This window comes from Neoarius graeffei, chromosome 9, assembly GCF_027579695.1.
Source record: "Neoarius graeffei isolate fNeoGra1 chromosome 9, fNeoGra1.pri, whole genome shotgun sequence".
Taxonomy (NCBI): domain Eukaryota; kingdom Metazoa; phylum Chordata; class Actinopteri; order Siluriformes; family Ariidae; genus Neoarius; species Neoarius graeffei.
The window spans coordinates 56,197,706-56,208,017 of NC_083577.1; positions in this window are offsets into that span (position 1 = coordinate 56,197,706).

The window sequence follows — 10,312 nt, forward strand, 5'->3', positions numbered from 1 at the left end:
TTTTTTTTTCTTTTTTTTTTTTGCTATTTAAGGTTATGAACATTTTCTAAATCTAAATCTAATTATGACACCCTATATATAGGATATTATACAGTTGCACAAAAACATGAACTTTATCTCTGAGTGGTGAATATATTCACGAGTGAGTGAAGCAAATGACTGTAATATTTATCAACAGGAGAAGATAAATTTCATATCTTCGCACCACCGTGTAATGTTCTTTAAATTATATGAACACATCCACAAACAAAATATATATGTTAATCAAAGGTAATCAAAAGAATTTTTATTCTGAACCGGTTCGCCATTTTGACAAAGCGCATCAAGTCGGCGGGAAAACACTGGGAGTGATATCATTGGCGTGAAATATCAGAAAATATGTCACTTAGATTCACGATGTATTTCATATGAAAAATGCAAGTTTTCAACACAAGAAGTTAAACTTCATATCTTCAAGCCAACATGTTATTTTCTTTTTATTATATAGACACACTCACAAACAAAAAGCACTCAAATTTATCAAAACAATTCATCCATATCCTCATGAGTGACTACTGAGAATTATTATACATACAGGACACTTTCCATGGAATAAAAACACGTTTTCTCTTCCCTTCTAGCGGGTTTCATTCATTTGAGTTGATAGCATGCATTATCGTTAGCATATCACTTACCCGATGTGTATTACGCCACTCTACCCAATGGAGAATGAGCATGCAATATAGCTTACAATATTGCATGTTGTCAAGACAACATGATGTCACACGTCGGCACTGATGTGAATATCCAATGAAAAATGTTTCTGCAGTGCATGCGCAGAAGCATTTCTTTGTTCACTGAGAAAGACTAAGCTAATCCAGTGCTAGGTTTAGCTATGCTATAATTAAGCATTAAATAAATAAACTGAAAACTGAAACTAAAGACATGTTAAACACCCGAAAGGCTACCAAACCTTCATTAGATATTCTTCACACATATTTACAAGCAGTGGTGAATCGTTACTATTAGAGCTCAGCCAAACCTTAGCCAGACACACCAAAAAAACAAAAGGGCAAAGGATTTTGCAAGGGATTGACAGCAGTGTGCCAGGTCACTCCATTGTATGTGGTTGTCGATGTTGATTTTAAAACTAACTAAGTAAATTACATGATGAAATGAATACTTAAGTATGAGTGAAAAATACTGTGGTGAGTGTGCATAGAAGAAGAGTCTGGAGACAGAAATCTTAGGCCCTGTCCACACGGCAACGGATTCAGGTGAATCTGATAAAATTGTTTATCGTTTCGGCCTGGCGTCCACACGGCACCGGCGTTTTGGGTGCCCCAAAACGAAATCTTTTGAGAACGGGTTCCAGAGTGGAAAGATCTGGCAACGGCGCCGTTGTGAAGTGGTCTGGATGAGTAGAACGGATTTGTTTACGATGACGTCACAACCACATGTGCTTCACGCCGGGTAGAAGTGTAACGAACTCGATGCGAGTTGTCAACAAATCCTATAACTTGGTTCATAAAACGCGCTTACAAAATATTTTCACTGTGAATATTTATTGTGTAATGGTGCAAAGTGAGAGAGAGAGAGAGAGAGAGAGAGAGAGAGAATAGCCCTTAAGGCAGAGTCAATCCCGCCAGCAAAAATAGGGGAAAAAAAGGAGCGATCTCACCTCTTCAGATGTTGGTTTAAGTCCTACAATACATTCCTCAAAAAGGGCATAGAAGAACAAATTAATCCATCAATGTGTAGCATTCAATTTATTCCGGACCATTAAAGATGCCGCCTTCCGTGTAGAATCATACGTCACCCTCACCGCCATATTGGATGGGGCAAAGCGGAGAATAAAGATGTCTCATTCATGTGCAGCGTTTAACTGTACCAACAGGTTTGCCGTCCAAACGAGATCACATGGGATTACCTTTCACAGGTGAGACTGGAAAAATACTTTTCATTGTATTTGGTCATTATAACGTAATTTTACGAACAGATTTTTCTGATGGGCGGCACGGTGGTGTAGTGGTTAGCGCTGTCGCCTCACAGCAAGAAGGTCCTGGGTTCGAGCCCCAGGGCCGGCGAGGGCCTTTCTGTGTGGAGTTTGCATGTTCTCCCCGTGTCCGCGTGGGTTTCCTCCGGGTGCTCCGGTTTCCCCCACAGTCCAAAGACATGCAGGTTAGGTTAACTGGTGACTCTAAATTGACCGTAGGTGTGAATGTGAGTGTGAATGGTTGTCTGTGTCTATGTGTCAGCCCTGTGATGACCTGGCGACTTGTCCAGGGTGTACCCTGCCTTTCGCCCGTAGTCAGCTGGGATAGGCTCCAGCTTGCCTGCGACCCTGTAGAAGGATAAAGCGGCTAGAGATAATGAGATGAGATGAGATTTTTCTGACTGTGGCTAATATGAAGTCTCGCGCATAATAGTTTATGCGCATGCGTCCTTACTTCTTCTATTATTCTGGTGTCTCCGATGGGACTGTCTTACAGCGCACCTAGAGGTGTGGCATGTGTATTGCATCGCTTTCAGCAAGCGTTGCGTTGCCATATGTACCTGATATTTTACTGATCCGTTGCCCATGTGGACACGATATTTTTTTTTAAAATCTCGTTGCCGTTGTCGTGTGGATGTAGCCTTAGTTTCTCAGTCATTAGCCTGCGCTACTTGCTCTCAATAGTACTGGCTTGACTGCTTTATTAGCATTTGCTAACATTACTGATGAATGCTACACCAGCTGGAAGGTGACTTCACTGCTGCGCTGACGGCGCCGACTTGCAGTTAAGCTCACGTCGGCCTTCAAGAATGCCTAGGGCGATACATTTTTGGTCCCTGTCACTATAAATCAATATCTGATTGGTTAATTAATCTGTCACTTCCTACATAAACATACACTGCCATGGCCTTCTGTCCCAGCAATGAAGTCCTAACCAATGAGTGAGCCAGCTATAAACTCTTCTCAGCCTAGAGACAACAAACAAAAATATCTAATTGGATAACTCTATTTTATTTTTTTCAGGACAGTAACCTTTTCATTTCTGAAGAAAATTTGATAGAAAAAGAGACCAAATTAAAATTAGAAGAGAATAATTATCATAAAATTATGAAAGAATGAAAGCAATTAAAGAATGAAAGAAATTAAATATCATATTTGAAATGCTGATATGTTGGGCTTCTCTGAAGACTGAGAAGTCCCAGATGGTTCCCCTCTGTTTACAAGAGAAAAACATACCAATAGACATCAAAAAACTGGAAAAGAGAGTGTGTATGTATAATAATAATATTGGCTGGCTTTGTTTCGTGGTCTATCAGATATATTCCATTCAGCTAACTCGTCTTCGACTCGTTCAGTATCATGCTAGCTAAATGGAATATATCTGATATACCACAAAAAAGCCAGCCAATATCATTTAAATATGTCATGGTTGTCGTTCTCCATGTCCTGGCTGTAGATCATATGAAAACTATGAGTGATGTATTTCCCAGTAAAACACTTGTGTCTCATATATATATATATATATATATATATATATATATATATATATATATATATGTGTGTGTGTGTGTGTGTGTGTGTGTGTGTGTAAAACTTCACAATAGTGTACCAAAGAGAATTAATGTAGTTTTAATTACAAAGGTGGTGACACTAATTATTTATTTGGCTTCGGTTTTTTTTAAAAACTATTTACAATTTTTTAATACTTTTTTAAAACTACTTCTTTCATTAATTTTATTTCCATGTGCCTTCTACACAATACTGTAGGTTGCATTGATTGTGTAAAACAAGCTGTTTCAATTTATCCCAAAGTGGAATTGATGGCAGAAGTATAGTAGCTAAATAGTTTTAGAGAAAACCATGTGAAACTGTTGTTACTTCATGGTAGCAGTGTGTCCCCCAGTTGCCTTAAAGGCATCGCATTCTGTGCACATGTTGGACTAATTGCAATATTGGTAGCTCCAGTCATTTGAGTGTTTCTGAGAACACAGGTAATTGCTTAAACTCAGCGAATGAACTAATTATCTGCTCACTGTTTTCCCAGCAAGAGTGAGTAATTTGGAAGCAATTGACCTCCTGCAGTTCACTGACAAATGAAAATATGTAGGCCAGTTCACTAATGACCCACACTAACAACCTGGCTAAAGTCCCTACTTTTTCTACACTGACTTTGCCTTTATCTCTAATTTGCCACTTATCCAGTTCAGTATGATCAGTATGATGAATATGATCAGTTACTCAAACACATTTCCATTTGTACTATTAGTAAAGCTGTTGGTTTGGGTTTTGTTAAAAAATATGAAATTATTTAATCTGATTTTTAAAATTCCATATTCAGTTCCATTCATTTCGCATCAATTTAATTTTATAGCACTTTTAACAATAAACACTGTCACAAAGCAGTTTTACAGAAATCTGGATTTTGATTTAGGCATCTAATAGGGGAAGCCATGGCCTAATGATTAGGGCTGTAGTTTTGGGACCAAAAGGTTGATGGTTCGATTCCCTGGACCAGCAGGAAGGGGTGAAGTGCCCTTGAGCCAGGCATCTAACCCCCTGCTGCACTGGGTACATTGTATGTTGCTCTGGATAACAGGATCTGCTAAATGTTATTAATGTAATGAAAAAGCCAGAGGAGACAATATCATGAGGAGAAAACCTTGAGAGGAACCAGATTCAAAAGGGAACTCATCCTCTTCTGGGTGACAATGTGATTATAAATCGTTATATTATACAGTTCTAGAAGACCAAAGGCAAGTGCATTGAAAGGATGTTTAGTATGAATATAACATCCTGGGAGTGTGGCATGGTCATATAGTGGTTAGCACTGTCACCTTGCAGCAAGAAGTTTCTGGGTTCAAACCTTGCAGCAGACTGGCGTCTTTCTGTGCAGAGTTTGTATGTTTTTCCCTGTGTAGGTTTCCTCCGGTTTCTGTCCAAAGTCATGCGGATTAGGTCAACTGGCTACTCTAAATTGGTGTGAGTGTGACTGGTTGTTCATCTCTGTGTTAGCCCTGCAATATGTTGGTGACCTGCCCAGGATGTTCCCTGCCCCTCACCCACTGTCAGCTCGGATTGGCTCCAATTTCCCTCATGACTTTGACAGATAAGCGGTATAAATAATGGATGGATAATGTACTGGGGTTTACATAGACAAATCTTTAAGATTACAGCAGCAATCCTTAGGTCTACAATATCCATGTGAGGTTATCCCCTGAAGCAAGAGGCATAAAGTGTTATTTATGAAAGTGCAAATCTTTAGTGTCTGCTTGTTGATCTAGAAATGCAGGCAAAATTTAAAATGTACAACATTCAAATGATATCTCAAGTAAATAATGTTGTCATGCTGCTCTGTTAATTTAACATACCGGTATGTTAACTGTGGTGTAGGGATGGCACGGTGGTGGAGTGGTTAGCACTCTTGCCTCCAAAGCAAGAAGGTTCTGGGTTCAAGCCCAGCAGCCAAAGAGAGACCTTTCTGTGTGGAGTTTGCATGTTCTCCCCGCGTCTGTGTGGGTTTCCTCCAGGTGTTCTGGTTTCCCTCACAGTTCAAAGACATGCAGTTAGGTTAACTGGCTACTCTAAATTGTCCATAGGTGCGAATGTGTGTGTGAATGGTTGAGTGGAGAAAACCTCTATAATAATCCGGTAGAAGGCAATGGGAAACCACGACTGTAATGTTCCCTAGCAACTCTGATAATAATAATATCCATCCATCCATTATCCGTAGCTGCTTATCCTGTACAGGGTCGCAGGCAAGCTGGAGCCTATCCCAGCTGACTATAGGTGAGAGGCGGGGTACACCCTGGACAAGTCGCCAGATCATCGCAGGGCAATAGTAATAATAATAATACATTTTATTTATAGAGCACTTTTCTAATTACTCAAATATGCTTTACAAGGTAAAAGGCAGGTTAAAACAATTGAATAAACAATACATAAAAACATATAACATAAGTCCAAATTGTAATTATAGATTGTATGCAGTTCTGAAGAGGTGTTTTAAAAGATGATTTGAAACTGGACAGGTCTGATGGACATCAGAGCCAGACCTGCTATCAGCCAGAACACTGCAGAAGAAGAAGTGTAGTGTAATTTGTAGTTTGCATATTTATGCTTTCTTTTATTGTATTATCTGAAATATAACCAATTTTTTTCACTTTAAATTTTGTTTCTCTTCCTTTCGGTCGAAGTGTGTTTGAGCTACAGTATACAGACAGCTGGTGATACTGCAGCGCTTTATCAAACATGTACCGCTATCACTGATGACACATAAGTGGAAATTGGAAGAAGATTTGTGGATGACATGCACACTCATTCACTCACACACACACACACACACACACACACACACACACACACACACACACGATTAATTTCCTGAGAGCTGTGCAGTAAATAATGAGTCATGTTTTAGTGACTGAACTTCCAAATGACTAACAAGGCCACAGAGATAATGTTAGACTCACACGAACGCCCAACCCGAATCCTGCGTCTGTCACAGATATGTCTGGTCTGGACTGGACTCTCACGGCCTGCTTTGAGTTATGTCAAAGATTTGTGCTAAGGGACATCAAAGCTGTCAGCTGGGAGGTCTGTGATAAACAGCGCCTGACGCTGCTACTTGTTTCGTGCCTGAGCAGAGCTCTTTGAAAAAGAGGCTTTCCTCTATCCTGTCCCCAGCCTCTGCTCCTTTAAACAAGCATATAAAGGGCATATTACAGATGAAATGCATAACTCAGACCTCTCTCCTTGTTTACTGTGAAGGCATATGTCAACCTGTAAAGAAATATGAGGTGACAGCAGTGTTTTGAAAAGATGTATGAGTGAGCAGCAGTTCAGAACAAACACGCTGAAACATTCACTGTTCATTCTCTTTGGTGTTGTGTTATATAAAAAGACAGAAAAAATAAAACGTACAAGTGAACCTTATCTCATATGCAATGTTTCACACTGTATTTATGGTGGTGTTTCATTGAAGGAGCAACATTTTTAAACAAGCTGGAAATCTAGATCCATGTGTGACACAGAACACATTTAAACTCCATAACATGTTCCGTATGTGTGTGTGAGAGAGAAAAGGCAGTTGCATGGGGATTGCTGAATAATGCTAAGAGGCTCTGTGTTTATTTTGGAGGCATTAGTCAAACTGTACCTGTTTTGCAATTATTTTCATGGCAAGAACGAGGCTTGCCCCTCAGGAACTATGCATGCTGCGACACAGTTAACAAAATAAAAACAAATAGGAAAACTGTGGCCTACGCATGTTAATATTACCTCTGGTGGTGTTTGCAATAAACATGCTAAAGCTTTAATTTGACTGTAGAGTGAGTATTTTGTACAGTTTTATGTGGAGAAACAAACTTGGCACTGGCTCTGTATGCTTTTTAGTGATGGTGCTGAGGAGCGGTGCAGGACTGCTATCACAGATGGAAGCTGGTGGAAATCCCTTTGTGCTCCTTTTTTGGGATCGGCACAGGCACAGACTTCTGTTGCAGTTTCCATCCAGCTGAAAGATATAAATGATGGCAGTTTTCTTGGTGTCAAAATGCATGTCGTTTCTTGGTCAAAAAGAGATGCGCTGTATGTTTAATCTTATAGTACCAATTCCATGTCTGAAAGCATTCTACTCTTGGGTTTGTACAGTTAACACCAATGAAGCTGGTAAAGTACAGTTAAGGCTTCTACTGATATTGCCTTTAATGAGTTACAGAAGTTACATTATCATATAATTTACATGTCAATCGTCATGCACATTATAAAATTAACCACTCTTGGCAATTTCGTTCACAAAAAAAAATATTTCTAAAGCATTAAGACCCACATTGTAATATGCTATAACAAGTAAATAAATATATAGAGAGAGCCCCCAATGAGTGTAAAATGTGTTAGTAAATAATCCCACATTATTTTTTTTAAAGATTTCTATTATCTTTTCTGTAATTTCTGTAATATCTATTACAGAACAATGTCATTGTTTCTAACTTAGCTTCTCTGGTTTCTTAACACATCTTAACTGTACCCTCCTCTATGTCTTTTCTTTATTCTTTGTTTTCTTTTAAACTGAATGTTTTATTGTAGTGTGCATCTTCTGTTATGGTCTTTGTATTTACTGTAACTTTTTGCTGCCTATCTTGGCCAGGACTCCCTGGTAGAAAAGATATTGTATCTCAATGGGACCTTCCTGGAAAAATAAAGGCTAAATTAAAAAAAAAAAAGCAAATTAAAAATACCCACTGGATAAAAACCCATCTATTTTATGTAAATAAAGACACAAATTTTGTTGTTTGGTCATCAAGTGTTTATAAGATACGTTGCCTTGCACTTAAGATTGGGTTCCCTGTAGTGGTACATGTACGGTTGCAAAAGCTATCAAAAATTAGGCCGATGCATTACCATATTCTCTTAAGTGTTTAGCTTTTCTCCACTATTACCATTGTACTCATACATTTACAAGCAACAGCATAACAATGCAAATTTAAAACTTAACAGATTACTATCAAGGCGGCACGGTGGTGTAGTGGTTAGCGCTGTCGCCTCACAGCAAGAAGTTCTGGGTTCGAGCCCCACGGCCGGCGAGGGCCTTTCTGTGCGGAGTTTGCATGTTCTCCCCATGTCCGCGTGGGTTTCCTCCGGGTGCTCCGGTTTCCCCCACAGTCCAAAGACATGCAGGTTAGGTTAACTGGTGGCTCTAAATTGACCGTGAGTGTGAATGGTTGTCTGTGTCTATGTGTCAGCCCTGTGATGACCTGGCGACTTGTCCAGGGTGTACCCCGCCTTTCGCCCATAGTCAGCTGGGATAGGCTCCAGCTTGCCTGCGACCCTGTAGAACAGGATAAAGCGGCGAGAGATGAGATTACTACCAATGTTCTTTTAGAGAACATAACAAGCATTTCAAAGTGATTGCTGACTTTGGCATGTTTTTCTGAGATTCCAGGTAATTGCAAGCTGTTCTGATGGTCTTGTTTGTTTGGGTGTATTGACAGGAGTGCTAATTTTAGCAATAAATGCAGCACACAACTGCACTATCATCACATTTATTTGTGGCACCATCATATTTTATTTAAAAAAAAAAGCAAAAAAAAAAAAAGCAACACTCACTGTCAGCCGATTTTTACTTGTCCAAAATGCCTCCTTTGCAGTGCACTGTTAATAGCTAAAGGTTTGTTGTCGTTTTTGTTGTTGTTGTTGTTGTTGATGTTAACATATATTTGACATGCCTAAGCTTGGGCATTGCCGTGTCTTTGTCATCACCCTTGTGTGAAAATTTAACCAAATTGTGGTAACTACCTTTATTTTTATAGAACATTGTCATGTTTTATTCTTTCTAGTGATCATTAAAACAACAGATTATAATTGGTTTCTTATTTCTTTCATTGGCAGGTGACGTGGGGAAGTGTCTTCAAATAGATAGTGCATAAACAGAAGAGCGGATACTGGCACACATGGCACCACACCGCATACACATTCTGACTTTGTCCATTTTAACTGACACGCTGCTATTATGCATGTTGTTTTGCCTCATTCACATCACAAGCATAGGACAGAGGAACACCAGGCACATAACTCCTCTAATAGCATCTCACATTACATATGCATTTATTTGTTTATGTGCCACTGGCAGAAACTTCACATTGGATATTAGGTTGAGAGAGTTCGAGTGTCCTGATAGTAATGGTAAGAAACAGGAACATTTTGCTAAAAGGAAGGGGAAAGGGTTGGTGTTACTATTTGTTGTTGTTGTTTTTCTTAAGACTTAACTCATATGAAATACTATAAACCACTCTTGCTCATTACAATTCATTTCATTTTGGAATAAGATTAGACTGAAAGAGCACTGTGTCTACTTTGGCACATATGCCTACTACTCTCTACTACACATTTTATATCCATAAGTAGCCTAACCCCTTCAGCTGTCCAAGATGCTTCCAGAACATCTTATTCACTTTTTGCCTGAAACTCAAGTAAGCACATAGATTTGTTGGATTGCCCTTGCCAAGACTTTATGGATTATGCATGCACTACATCACCACTCAAATTTATTTCGCTCAGTTCCACAGTAAAATTGCACTGCATCTGGTATCTTTTGTGAAGTCAAGTTAACCGGAATCCTGACTACATAATAGGATTCATATCTCCAACATATATATCCTCTCTACACTGAATTTCCAACTACTCTGTTACTCAGACTTCCTCCTCTAAATTTATTGAGAACTAATGTATCCTTGACGTTTTGTTATATTAGACACTCATTATTGTTTACGGACTTGGAAAACATTTTAATATTTAGTATTTTGGGGGGGTTTATGCAAATTCAGTAATGAAATACTCGCATAC